The sequence below is a fragment of the Sarcophilus harrisii genome, chromosome 2 (assembly GCF_902635505.1).
Source record: "Sarcophilus harrisii chromosome 2, mSarHar1.11, whole genome shotgun sequence".
NCBI classification, from domain to species: Eukaryota; Metazoa; Chordata; class Mammalia; order Dasyuromorphia; family Dasyuridae; genus Sarcophilus; species Sarcophilus harrisii.
The window spans coordinates 557,866,048-557,881,164 of NC_045427.1; the positions used below are offsets into that span (position 1 = coordinate 557,866,048).

Here is a 15,117-nt window from a genome sequence, read left to right on the forward strand (position 1 = left end):
TTCTCTGAGCCTCAAGTTTCCACTTCTATAAAAATGATGCGGTTTAGCTTCAAAGGCCTGCTCTGAATCTATGATACAGGTGATGATCCTATGATCTACCCAGCAAACTATACATTCGGAATAACTCATCATTTGTCCTGCCATTGAGCATGTAGTTCCCCACCCCTGCTCCACTTCTTGCTTTAGAAACAGTAATCACATCAATGCCACCATTGCTTCTGGAAAGGATATGACAATTGACTGTCCCTGTAGTCCCTTAGATGAAAAACTCCTTTTCTTGTCTATGTGCGTGCATATGTGTTGTTTTTCCCCACTAGAATGTATACGTTCCTTGAAGACAGGTTCTATCTCACCTTTGTATATGTACCCTCAGTCCTCTCTAGGCTATATTCTGAACTTTCTCTATCATCTCTCAATTTTCAGGGCCTTTTTTATGTCTATCTCCCACTATTAGACTGCAAGCTCTTTGAGGGCAGAGACTATTGTTCTGATTATGTGGACATTCAACTACCTTATTCTCAGGAATTGTTAAAATGAGAATAATAATTAGGTTAGTTCTTCCAGAATATCTTGTTTTGCCAAAACTCTTCTCCTTTAGCCTGTATTGTCTCAATAATGTAAAACTGAAACTCTTTAATCAGATTATCCACTCTGAGACTGCCTAGTTAGCAAATTTTGGGGAATTTCCTAAACTGTTTTATTAAGCCCTGGTGGGAACCAAGGTTTCCCACACTATCTTTTAAGACAGTCTCAACATCTCAATATACAACTTTATTCCTGCCTTTATTTCCCCTTGTTCCCTGAAACTTTCCAAATTATGGTATGAAATCCTATGGTATGAGCAGGCTGTAACACATTTTTATAATTTTATTTAATCTTTGTAATCTATTGTTTCAAATCTATATTTTCTCTATAAAAGATGTGCTTGTGATTTTTGCTAACTTCTTTTCAGGACTAAGCCCATAGCAGTATGAGAGGCATACTTTCCCATCTCATAGCATCTTCCTTTTTTAATGGCTTCTTCCTCCAGTTAGTTGTGAATTCCACTAGGGAACTTGTTTTTCTTCTTGTTCATTGTTTGTGGGTTTTTTTTGGTTTTTTGTTTGTTTGTTTGTTTGTTTTTTTCTGGGGCAATTGGGATTAAGTGACTTGCCCAGGGAAAACACTGATTTGAACTCAGGTCCTCCTGACTTCAGGGTTGGTGCTCTATCCACTTCACCACCTAGCTGCCCCTTCCCTTGTTCATTGTTAAAAGCTCTTTCCTTGCTTATTCCTATGTGCTATTCACATAATAGCAAAACTTTGTAACCTACGATAGATATTTTGTTATGGTTGTTCCATGTTGTGAATTTTTTTTATAATTTAAAAAATTTTTTATAATCTATTGTTGTTTCAAATCTATATTTAGCATTTTTGGTGCCTATTTTACCTCTTAATTTCTACTTATATTTGTATTCTCTATGCTTATGGCAGGCACAGTGCCTGCCACATAGCAAGTACTTAATAAATGCTAGTTGACTGACTCAAGATATTAAATTGCACTTATTAATTGCTTCTTTCATTCATACAGTCCTTCAAGTAGCACTTAACATAGAACTGGCCATATAGTAAGAATCATAAAAATTAAAAAATAGGCAAATAGATTGAAGTTATGAAAGGATGATTATTATTTTGTGAAAGGTATTTTTCATTATGTGAAGTCAGACAGGACTCCTTGAAAGATGTAATAAATGAGACTTTGTTGGATAAACCTGTGGTTATCAAAATAACATGAGGCACAGAAAAACCAGGGGGACAGACACAGGTTCACCAAAGATGTGTGTCACTACCATGGAGAATGTCCTAAAGAAGAACTCCTTGTAGATGGTAAGGTTCTCCAATTGTTCCTATTGGTTGAAGGCATTGTGCTGAGTACATCAAGACTCAAAACACTGCAGAGACTTTTAAGTGAAATCCAGAATGACTCAAATGAAGTTTGTCAAATGAGCCACATAAAGAAAACAAAGAGGAAGAATATTGGGGTAGATGTGTGTTTACATATATATATATATATACTTGTGATAGATCTTGTTACTATAAGCTATTTCTAGAAATGAATGATAAAGTAAGACCATAGCAGTTCTTTGAATGACCCCAATCTTTTTCTTTATCCCATTTTTTAATATCAAAGTTTTCTAATTGTGTTAAATTATTGCAAATCATGGTATCTTACCTTTCCTGAGAAAGAGGCTTGATCAAAAGGCAGGAAAGGTAAAATACCATGATTTGCAATAATTTAACACAATTAGAACAACTTTAATATTAAAAAATGGTAAAGTAAGACCATAGCAGTTCTTAATCCCACTTTATGGCATCTTCTCCTTTAATGGCATCTTCCTCCTGATTACTCCTAGGGAACTTCCCTCTTGTTAATTGGTAAAAACTCCTTTTCCTTGCTAAAGACTTATGTATTTAGCCCGCTCTTAGAGATGTAATAAAATCTTTGCACCTTGATTTGGAGGATGCCTAAATCTACCCCATACTCCAATATGCTTTTGGGAATTACCCCATACCTCATCATTTTGGCTACCTGGTATGGGAAAAATGTGACTGTACCTTGTAACCTCAATATTTTGGTGGCCCTGTATGGGGAACCTCAACATCCGTATTGATTTGATTTCTGTTCTCCAAGTAAAAGCAAGAAGTGGAAAGAAAAATGTCTGAATGCAGCAGCAGATGGCAAGGTGTCTAGCTTGGTTTTGGGTTTCGGTGGATGGCTGGGTAGGATGTGAAACTCAATCTAAGACCAGCTAGATATATTAGGTTAAAGGAATTATGACTACTTCACCAGCTCAGCTATAAAGATGAGCTACATCAGTCAGATCCAAGATTCACTAGAGTACTGGGATGTAAACCTATAGTGAGAAGATTTGGGACAAACTATTTATTTGGGTGTAGGGGTACCTAAACGAATTTGGTATCAAAGAGAACCTGAGGAAATGGACAGAACTGGTAGCATTAGGTAAGATTATCAGGTGAATTCTGAACCTGTTAATTACTTATGCCTTCAAATGAGAAAAAATTAGGAGACATATCTCAGGCAAGGATGTAATAATTTAGTAGATGGGCTAATAGGGAGAAAGAGTTTTTTAAAACGAGCTTTAAAATATTTAACAAACATTTATTAAATGCTTACGGTATACAAGATATCAGTGATAAAATGACAGAACATAAAGATAGATAAAGGAAGTTAAAACTAGCTCTATTTTTTGATGCTATAATGGCTTATAAAAGTAGAAAAACTTAGAAAACCCAAGGAAACCTAAATATATTAAGACAATAGAATCAGCAAAGTTGTAGACTACACAATAAACACTAAAAACTCAGCAACATTTATAATAATAACAATATCCAAGAGGTAAAAATAGAAAATGCACAAAATTCTTGAGGATCAATCTACCAAAGCATACACAATACTTGTATAGGTTCAATTACAAAATGATCCTTAAAAAACACGTACAACACTTTATATAGCTGAAAGAATATTCAATAACTCTAGTTGGATTGTGCCAACATAATAAGATAATTCTACCAAAGTTAATTTATGATTTTATTGCTATATATATATCAAATTATCAAAAGGATACACGTAGAACTTGATAAAATAAGAAAATTAATTTGGAAAAATAAAAGATCTAAAATATCAGGAAAATAGTAAGAAGAATAGGGATGAAGGGAAATAGCACTTCTAGACTTTAAACTATGTTATAAAGCAACAGACATCAAACCATCTGATATTAGTTTAAAAATAATGGTGGATAAATAGAATAGACTAGGCAGAGAGAATCAGAAAAAAAGAGAACTCATTATAGGTTCAATGAACTGAATAATATGAATTACTTAGGAAAGACTCCCTTTGGATTTCTTGCAAAACTGGAAAGTGGATGGGCAGAAATCAGGCTTAGATCCATACTTTATACCATATTCTCTAATACATTCTAAATAGAAATGTGAACTGAGTAAAAGGACATGCTATTTGAATATATGAGAAGCAGATCATATATTTCTCAGAACTATGAGTAAAAGATTATTCTTAAACAAAGGGTAGAAACAATTACAAAAGATAACAGATAACTTTGATTACAAAAAATTGAAAAGCTTCTGCATAAACAAAATTACTCTGCTATGGTAAGAAGAGAAATAATGAAATGGGAAGGGAAAAATATCAAATTTCTCTAGAAGAGTTTATCAAAGATATATAAATAGTTTACACGTGCACATATAACTAAAAGTCATTTCCCAAAAGAAAAGTGCTCAAAGGATTTGATTAAAAGATTTACTTTAACTACCACATGAAAGAATGCTCCAAATCACTACAGCAAAATAAAAATCAAAACAACCCTGAGATTTCACCTCACCCTGTAAATTGATAAAATATAGGAATAGTCAAGGCTTGTGGGAAGAAAGGAACATAGAATTGTGTAAATAAAGGGACTAAAATAAAAGGGATAATCTTTAATTCAGAGATTACATTACTAGGTTTATAACTGAAGGAAATCATTGATAAGACGTCCCTATATAAGCCAAAGTATTTATAGCAGCATTTTTTGTGACAGCAAAGAATTTGTGAGCTCAGTTCAGACATGCCATTTCTCAACTGGCTGCACTATTTTGAGATTTCTGACTGACTTCTCTACTAAGCCCCAGGAAGCTCATTAGTGAGATAAACTCATCATCCTGTAAGATTTCATCCGCCTTAATATTTCACCTTATTACTGCCCTCTGCCTCTCAGATTGAAGAATGGGGCTTCAAACCTACATTTGTGGAGAGAACTAAGTTCATACCTTTCCTCATTTCTCAACTTGCTCCACTACTTTGAGACTTCTCCGACTTCTCATTTCTCTTCCCCATTCCCACCTTATTGGGTATTTTCTCCTTCCTCCAACATTGATTTCTTTTTTCAGTTTCTCTTTATATGTCTTTCTCAATTAGATAGTAAGCTCCTGGAGGGCAGGCACAGCCTTTCAGATATTTATTTGTTTGTTTATGCATTCATTCACTCATTTATTATTTTTATGTTTTTGTCCCCAGCACTTAGCACAGTTCCTGGACTATAGGAACTTAATAGATGTTTATTGTCTACCAGGGGTCCTCAAACTATGGCCGCGGGCCAGATACAGCAGCTGAGGACATTTCTCCCCCTCACCCAGGGCTATGAAGTTTCTTTATTTAAAGGCCCACAAAACAAAGTTTTTGTTTTTACTATACTCTGACCCTTCAACAGTCTGAGGGACAGTGAACTGGCCCCCTATTTAAAAAGTTTGAGGACCCCTGGCACAGACAGCTGAGGAATGGCTAAACATCACATTAATTACATTCATACAATGGCATATTACTGTGCTATAAGAAATGACTAATGTGATACATATTGAGAAGTGGGGGAAAACCTACATGAACAAATGTAGAATGAAGTAAGCAAGCCAAGAACATTATATATACAATGACTATACCAATGTAAGTCGAAAACAATCACACAAAAAAGTAAAATCATAAAAAATAAGCATGACTTGAAAGAAGAGATATGAGGAGGTCTACAAGTGTTGCACTTTGCACATATTTTCATACTTTTTGATGTATTCATCAGTTATATTGATTTTTTTAACTTTTTCTTTTGTCTTGAAAAATACCATTTTAAAACCATTTTAATAGTATTTTACCTTTTCAAATACATGTAAAGATAGTTTTCAAAATTCATTTTTGTAAAACTTTGTGTTCTAAATTTTTCTCCCTTCCTCCTTTATCTCCACCTCTCCCCAAGAAGATGCCCTTCCTCCTTTATCTCCACCTCTCCCCAAGAAGCAAGCAATGTGATATAGGTTAAATATGTGCAGTCCTCTTAAATATATTTCTATATTTGCTATGTTGTGCAAGAAAAATAAGAACAAAGAAAATAAACACAAGAAAGCAAAACACAAATAAATAAACAAAAAAGGTGAAAATACTGTGATTTGATCCACATTCAATCTCTACAGTTCTCTCCTTGGATGTGATTGGCATTTTCAATCTTAAGTCTATTGGAATTGCCTCAAATCATGACTTCATTGTTGAGAAAAGTCAAGTCCATCACAGCTGCTCATTACATAATCTTGTTCTTACTGGGTATATTGTTCTCCTGGTTCTGTTCACTTCATATGGCATCAGTTCTTGTAAGTTTTTCTAGGCTTTTCTGAAATCAACCTGTTCATCATTTCTTATAGAACATAATATTCTTTTAGCTTAATATATCATAACTTATTCAGCCATTCCCCAACTTATAGGTATCCATCAATTTCCAGTTCCTTGATACTACAAAAAAATGGCTACTACAAACATTTTTGTACATATGCATAAAAGTACTCTCCAGAATGGTTGGATCATTTTACAGGTCCACCAACAGTGTATTAGTGTTCCAAATATCCCACATTCTCTCCAACATTTATCATTACCTTTTCCTGTCTTCTTAGCCAATCTGAGAGGTATAAAGTAGCACCTCAGAGTTGTCTTAATTTGTATTTCTCTAATCAATAATGATTTATAAATTTATATGATTTATATATTATATTTATAATGATTTATAAATCTTATAAATTTGAGTCAATTTTCTATATATATATATCTTAGAAATGAGGTCTTTATCAGAGATACTAGCTATATATTTCTCAGCTTTGTGCTTCCCTTCTAATTTTGACTGCATTGATTTTTTTGTGCAAATCTTTTTAATGTAATCAAAATTATTCATTTTGCATTTCATAATGTTCTCTGATTCTTCTTTGACCATAAATTCTTCCCTTCTCACAGACCTGAGAGATAGACACAATCCCTTGCTCTCCTGATTTGCTTATAATATCATTATGTCTAAATCATGAACCCATTTTGACCTTATCTTGGTAAAGGGTATTGGATGTTGGTCAATGCCTAGTTTCTGCCATACTATTTTCCAGCTTTACCAGTAATTTTTGTCAAATAGTGAGATCTTATCCAAGAAGCTGGAGTCTTGCATTTATCAAACACTAAACTACTATAGTCATTGACTATTGTGTCTTTTGTACATAACCTATTCCACTGATTGGCAACTCTATTTCCTAGCCTGTACCAAATGATTTTGATGACAAATATTGTTTTTTTATATGTAATGACTCTCTGAGAAGCGAAGGAAGAGGGATGCTTATGGAAATTATGGTGATGTAAAAAAAAGCAACAAAAAAAAATCAATAAAAATTAATTAAAAAAAACAATAACCCAGTCCTTGACTTCACAAAATTGTCTTATGTAATCTGGTGTTAGAAGGAGCTGATGTGACAATATTAAAAATAATGATAGTAATCTCATATTTATGTAGTCCTTTAAGTTTTTACATCACTTTCTTTGCAACCCAATAAGGAAAGTGATGTAAGAGCAATCCTCTTTTTTCAGATGAGGAGTGATTTGTTAGTAATCACAAAATTAATATTTAATTATTGCAGTCAGAATTTGACATTGGATCTCTTGACTAAAAGTCCAGTGGTCTTTGTAGAAAATCTTGGAATTAAAATGGTACCATTGTTGAGGTCACTTTGCTCTGCTCCTCTTCCTTCTAGATTAGGCATAAATATGCTCCTATTCTTTGATATCATCATATCAGAGTGTATTCACAATCACACCTTCTGTCCATGTGATGGCTCCCTCTGCCTTCCCCAGTAACAGATACAGTTCTCAAGAGTTACAGATATCGTTTTTCCATGTAGGGATTTAAACAGTTTAATCTTTAAATAATGTTTTTCCCCTGTTTACTTTTCTATGCTTCTCTTGAGTCCTGTATTTATAAAGTTTTCTGTTTAGTTCTTTTTTTCTAGTAGAAATGATTAAAAGTCTCTTAATTCATTGAAGATCCATCACTTCCCCTGAAAGATGATGCTCACTCTTATCCCTGGGTAATTATGTCTTGATTGTAACCCTAGGTCCTTGATCTTCTGGAATCCCAGACCCTCCTATCCTTTACTATTGAAGATGTAAGATCCTGGGTAATCCTGAAGTTGCTCCTTGATATCTGAAATGTTTTTTGTCTGATAGCTTGCAGTATTTTTTCTTGAGATTGTAATTCTTAAGTTTTGCAACAATGTTCCTTGGAGTTTTCTTTATGGGATTTCTTTTTAATGATTAATTGATTCTTTCAATGAGTATTTCCCCCTATATTTCTAGAATATCAGGGCAATTTTCCTTGATGATCTCGAATAATTCTTTTTTTTTTTTTTTTTTTTTTTTTTTTTGGTAATGGCTTTTAGGTAGACCAATAATTTTTAAATTGTCTCTTCTGGATCTCTTTTCCAGGTCGGCTGTTTTTCTAATGATGTATTTCACATTTTTCCCCATGTTTTCATTCCTTTTAGTTTGTTTGATTGATTCTTCATATCTCATAAGAGTCATTAGCTCCCATGGAGTAATTAGCTTCCATGTGCCTCATTCTAGTTTTTAATGTGTGATTTTCTTCAGTTAACTTTTTTTTCCGAGACAATTAGAGTTAAGTGACTTACCCAGGGTTACACAGCTAGGAAGTTTTAAGTGTCTGAGGCCAGATTTGAACTCAGGTCCTCCTAACTTCAGGGCTGGTGATCTATCCACTGTATCACCTAGCTGCCCTCAGTTAACTTTTGTATCTTTTTTTTCCATTTGGTTAATTCTACTTTTGAAAGTGCTGTTTTCTTCAGTAGATTTTATAAAATATTTGGCCAATTGTATTTTTTTAAGGAATTGCCTTCCTCTTCCAAGCTGTTGACTCTTTCTTGCATACCTCTCATTTCTCATTTTTTTCATCTACCTCTTTTATTTGCCTTTTAAAATCTTTTATAAGCACTTCCAATAATCCTTTTGGGTCAATTCATATCACTCTCTGAGGTTTTCTCTTTTTCTCTGTGGACACTGTCTTCATCTGAGTTTATGTTTTGGTCTGTTCTATCACCATAATAGCTTTCTATGATCATGGTTCTTTTCTGATTCTTACTTACTTTTTTTCCTTTTCTTTTGGTATTTTCTTTCTTTCTTTGCTTTTATGGTTGAGCTCTGCTCCTTGGTAAAGGGGATGCTGACCCAAGCTTCCTGTGCAGCTTGGAGCTTTGGTTTTGAGCATAGGAACCCTTGTGTTTTCAGAGAGTAGCTTTATCTGCTCTTTTCAGGAAACAGCCTGGTTTCCCAGAGTTTGCCTTCTGAGGTAAGGCTGGAAACTGCCCCCCTGATCTGCTCCTCTACTGATCCAGGATGAAGGTTCTCAGTTGCTGATTTGCTGTGATTAAGACCCTCTTACTAGCTTTCCTGAGTCTGTCTTAGCTGGGCTGAACATCCTTTTCACTCCAATGAGACTGATCTTTCTTGAAGTTTTTCCAATCTACTTTGAACTGGAGAGTGGTTTCATTCTGTCATTCTCTGTTCAGAGGCTTTGTTTTATGTGGATTTTGAAGGAAACTGGGAGAGCTTGAGCAATTTCCTGGCTTTACTCCACCATCTTGGATCCATCCCCAAAAGTGTCATAAGTATGCTTTTATATGCAGAGGTGAAGGAGTTAAACATCTCCAACAGATGGAAACAGACTGAATAACTAACTGGTAAATGTATGTAATATTAAAAGAAAGAAAGAAAGAAAATACAACAGGACAGAGAAAAACAGATCAGAAGAAGAGGTAGGATTTTAAAGAGAGATAAAGACAACTGCAGGAGGGCACAGGAGATAATATTCCCTAATTAATAAACTCCAGTAGCTCTCAGTTACCTCCAAGATCAAATATAAAATTTCCATTTGGCTTTAAAAGTCCTTAATACCGTAGCTTTTCCACTCTTCTTATATCTTCTTAAACCTTACTCCATTTATTCCACTTTACATCCTATCTCTCCATTTTCCTTCTTCATTTCTACATTACTCCTTTCTACATTTTCTGTGAGTCAAGGACACTAGCTTCTTTATGTTTCTCAAACATGACACTCCATTGCCTAGTTCCAAGCATTTTTCCTAACAATCTCCCATGCCTGGAATATTGTCCCTTTTCATCTCTACTTGGTTTCCTTCAAGTCCTAGATAAACTCTCATCTTTTTTTTTTCCTTTTTTTAAAATAGCATTTTATTCTCCCTGAGCAACAAGAAAACTGTTCGGTTCTGCACACATATATTGTATCCAAGATCTACTGTAATCTATTTAACATGTATAGGACTGCTTGCCATCTTTGGGGAGAGGGTGGAGGGAGGGAGGGGAAAAATCGGAACAGAAGTGAGTGCAAGGGATAATGTTGTAAAAAATTACCCTGGCATGGGTTCTGTCAATAAAAAGTTATTTTAAAAAATAATAAAATAAAATAGCATTTTATTTTTCCAAATCCATGCAAAGATAATTTTTGACATTCCCCTTTGCAAAACCTTGTGTTTCAAATTTTTCTTCCTCCTTCCTGTCCAAAATAGCAAGTAATCTGATACAGGTTAAACATGTGTAGTTCTTCTAAACATATTTCCATATTCATTATGTTGCACAAGAAAAGTCAGATCAAAAGAGAATAAGACACAAGAGAAAACAAGCAAACAAACAAATAAGAACAACAAAAGTGAAAACACTGTGCTGTGACCCACATTCACTCTCCTCTGTGTATGGACATTCTCCACATTTACAATCCTCTCTCTGGATGTGATTGGAATTTTCCATCCCAAATCTATTGGAGTTGCCTTGAATCACCTTCTTGTTGAAAAGAGCCAAGTCCATCATTATAAGTAGATCATCACAAAATTTTATTACTGTATCTAATGTTATCTTGGTTCTGCTCACTAAACATCAGTTGATATAAGTCTTTCCAGGCTTTTCTGAAGTCAGCCTGCTTATCATTTCTTATAAAATAATAATATTCCATACCATTCATATACTATAACTTATTCAATTATTCCTCAACTGATGGGCATCTATTCAATTTCCAGTTCCTTGCCACTACAAAAAGAGCTGCTACAAATATTTTTGCATATGTAGGTCCTTTCCCCTCTTTTATGACCTCTTTGGGATATAGACCCAGAAGAGACACTACTGGACCAAAGGTAAACTCTCATCTTCTAAAAGAATTTTTTCCTCATGCCTCTTAGTATTTAATGCCTTTCTTCTGTTATCTTCAATGTACCCTCAGTAAAAAGCTTGTTTGTATATAGTTGCTTGCATATTGTCTACCCCAACAGATTGTGCTCCTTGAGGGCATTTTATTTTTATTTTTTGACTCCTTTCTGTTTCCCTAGAACTTAGCACAATACCTAACATATACTAAGTGTTTTCTAAATTCTTGATGATGTAAATGACTTAGCTATTCTCAGCATTACAATGATCCAGGACAATTACAAAGGACAAAAAATACTATCTAAGCTCCAGAGAAAGAATTGAAATAGTCTGAATGCAGACTTATTTTTCATGTTTTTTTAAAAAAATATGGCTAATATGGAAATATGTTTTGCATGATTGCTCATATATAGTCTTATATCAAATTGCTTTGCCTTATCTGGGAGAGAGAAGGGGACAGAAGGAGAGAGAGAATCTGGAACTCAAAAATTTTAAAAACGAATGTTTAAAAAGTTGTTTTTGCATGTAATTAGGAAAATTCAAAAAAAATTATTTACTTGACAACTTGGTAGGTCTGAGTGGAACAGCCTGAAACCTAGTGGAAGAATTTTTGAAAATAAGTAAAGAATGTTCCTTCTTTATTCAAGAGCAGGACCCATAGGGGCCAAGATATCTTCAAAGCAATCTAGAATCAGAGAAGATAAGTTAATCTTCTATACCCACAGGTCTGGAAATATAGTTCTGGGTTAGCAGAACATCTTACCAGCCCTGGTGATAGTACTAGCCCCACATCACCTTTGAACTCGGGATGTGAGCTTGGTCTATTATCCAGCCCAGACTTGGGCATGACTGAAAGTGACTGAACAACAATACTTCCCAAGGACTCGGTGAGGATCAGTTGGGATAGGCAGTTAACATAGCAGGCATTTAACGAAGGCATATTTCCTTCCTTCCAATTAGGCATCTCAAACTGGATATCCCATGGACAGCTTAAATACATGTCCCAAATTGAATTCATTATTTTCTCTTGAATCCTCTCCCTTTTCTGAACTTCCCTATTACTGCTGAAAGCACCATCATTCTCCTAGTTACCTAAATTGGAAACGGGTGTCATCTTTACTTTACCATATGCCTCCCTATCTAATCTATTGACAAGTCCTGTTGATTGTACCTTCATAACATCTGTAGCATGTGCCTTTTTCTTTTCTTTGGTCCTGCCCCTACCTTGATACAGGTCCTCATCGTCTCCTGCCTGAACTATTTCAATAGTCTGCTAGTTGGTCTCCCTGTCTCCATTCTCTATTCAGCTTTCAAATTAAACTTCCCAAAGAACAGATCCAGCCATGCCCTCCCCTCCTTAACAAACTCCATTGACTCCCTATCATCCCCCATATCAAATATAAAATATTCTGTTGGCATTCTAAGTCCACAATCATCCTGACTTTCTACTCTCCTTACATTTTATTCTTTTCTACATACTCTGACACTGTTCTCATTGCTATTTTTGACACAAGATACTCCAGCTCCAGAATTTGGGAATTTTCACTCTAGAATACTTTTTCTTCTCATCTTTGCCTCTTGGATTCCCTGACTTGTTTCAAACCCCAGCTAAAATCCCTTCTACAAGAAGCCTTTCCTGATGACCCTTAATGCCAATGCCTTCCTTCTATTAATCATCTCCAATCTCTTCTGTCTTTATCTTGTTTGGACATAGTTGCTTGCACATCTCCATTAGACTGAACAGGGACTGTCTTTGCTTTTCTTTGTATCTCCTACACTTAATTCAGTGCTTGTATAGTGTAAGCATTTAATAAAAACTAGTTTATTGATTGTCTCCAATCATATTTGATCTTCCCCTTTTCTCATCATCTATGTTCAATAAATCCATTTCTACCTAGATATTTTTTAGTCTCTTCTTTTTTCTAGATTCTTAGTCCTTCATAATATGCCCTATGCAGCTGTGGGAATAATATCTTTAAACTTCAGCTCTAATAATCCCAACTACCTGCTTAAAGACCTCAATTACTCTATTATGTATAGAACAAAGTATAAACTCCACAGACTAGTATTCAAAGCCCTTTACAATCTGGCCCCAATCTATCCTGTTAGCTTTATCTCCTAACACTTCCTACCATGTATTCCAGACAAATCAGATGCCATATAATTCTTCAATTGTGTACAAAGCATCTTATAGCCCTTGCTCATGATATATTTCTAGCCTAAAATAGCTTCATTGAAATCCTGTCTGCCCTTTAGTAAGTACAGAGTTCAAATTCCATCTTTTTCATGAAGTTCCTCTCATCCCCTCAGCAAACCCCAGCACACATAGTCTCTTTCTTATGGCATGGATGCACAGGTGTTAGCTTCCTTACTAGATTATAAGCTCCTTGAAAGAATGGATAATTTTTAAAAAAATTATCCTTTTCAATAACCATTAGAGAGCTCTGTTTATAGTACATCTTCAGGTAACCCTATTGTTCCAGGGAATTTCAGGCTATCTCCCTTTATTACTCATATCTCTATCCCTAAACATCTCATGATTCACCATTATTTAATGGACTTTATTTAACCAACCCCAAGGACTAATGGTTGGCAGCAGTGATAGGATGATGAGGTAAACATTTTTATTGGAGAGGAGGAGGGAAATAGAGAGGTATACTTCCCTTTTTCCTGAAATCTCAAGGATCATGGTGTAATGGAAAGAAGAATCGACTTAGATCCAAAAGGTCCAAGTTCTAGTCCTGGTCCTTATATTTCCTAACTATATTTCTGGTATTTCTGGCACATCACCAGTCTCTCTTTATCAATTTGTAAAATAGAGACATTAGTATCTACATTACATAACTCAGGTATATATGTACCTCTATACCAGGCACTAACTAAGTGCAGGGGATAAAAAGAAAAGGGTTGTTGTGAAGGAAGTACTTTGTAAACCTTAAATCACACCAAAGCATGACACTATTATTCCCATGTTCTCCAGTTCCTCCTCTGGGCTCCAGCTGAGTTCTTGTCATTAATCTAACCCCACAACCCTCCAAATTAGAACTCAGAAGTCACTTTTGCCAAGTGGGGCAAGTTAGGGGAGTGGCCCTTTCACTTAAAGGAAATATTGGTCGTAGCTGGGCCCTGGGATGAAAGGTGATCAGGGAGTAGGGGGGGGGGCTAGCTTCAGCTGCCAGAACTTTCCCAGATTTCTGCAGCTCCTTCCCTTCTACCACAGCAGGGCTGTGGGAGCCCCAACAAGGCTGTTGGCCCTGGAATCTCTGAAAAAGTTCCCATGGCTTTCCTCTTTCCACCTATCCCTCCCAATTTTGGTTCCTCCCCCCAGAACAGGGTAAAGCCACCTCAAATCCCAGTTGCTAGACTAGGTTATTAATGACCTTTCTAGATCGGTGGGGCTATTTTGGGAAGTCACGGCCCTGGTGATTGAGAGTTGGCCAAGCAGGGCTTCTGCCATCCATCATCAGCTGACAGGCCCCAGTGAGGGGTGGAGGATGTGCCCCCAAGGGATCTCTAAGCACTCCTTGAACTCCTTCACTGGGGCACTAGACAGCAAAGGTCCCAGGTACAGCCTGAACTAAAGGCAATTACTGCTCTTGGGGGTCTCCAGAATAGAAGAACTCTGGCCCAGGTAACCTTCTGCTCTGAGATAACCTAGAAACTACAAAGCCCAGGATATTAGGAGTTAGATTGCCCTAAGTCTTTCCAAAAGAGAAAAAACTAGGGCATTTTGTAGTTCCAGATAGTGGATTAAGACAAATCCTTTTAGTTCTCCAACCCTACATATGTGTGTATATACACACATACATATATATGTATACTCACACATTTCACAACTCTACATAAACCCAGTGGCACAAAACTTAACAAAACTTCCCATAATTGTCATAACCCAATACAATCCCCCTGACACACAACCCAATACATTATAAGTAAATATTATAGCACCATACAGCTTTATGAATTCCAGTCAACACAACTTTAACTTTGGTACTACACAATACCACAAAACTCCAGAGCTACACAACTTTCACTTCAGTGACACAGAAA

The 15,117-nt window shown here is 35.6% G+C and overlaps 1 protein-coding gene across 5 annotated transcripts in view; it reads right to left on the bottom strand.

Annotated features, from left to right (window-relative positions):
• KCNIP2 (potassium voltage-gated channel interacting protein 2) overlaps window positions 1-15,117 on the bottom strand; it is a 42,630-nt gene that overhangs the window by 20,997 nt on the left and 6,516 nt on the right. The window lies entirely within an intron of this gene.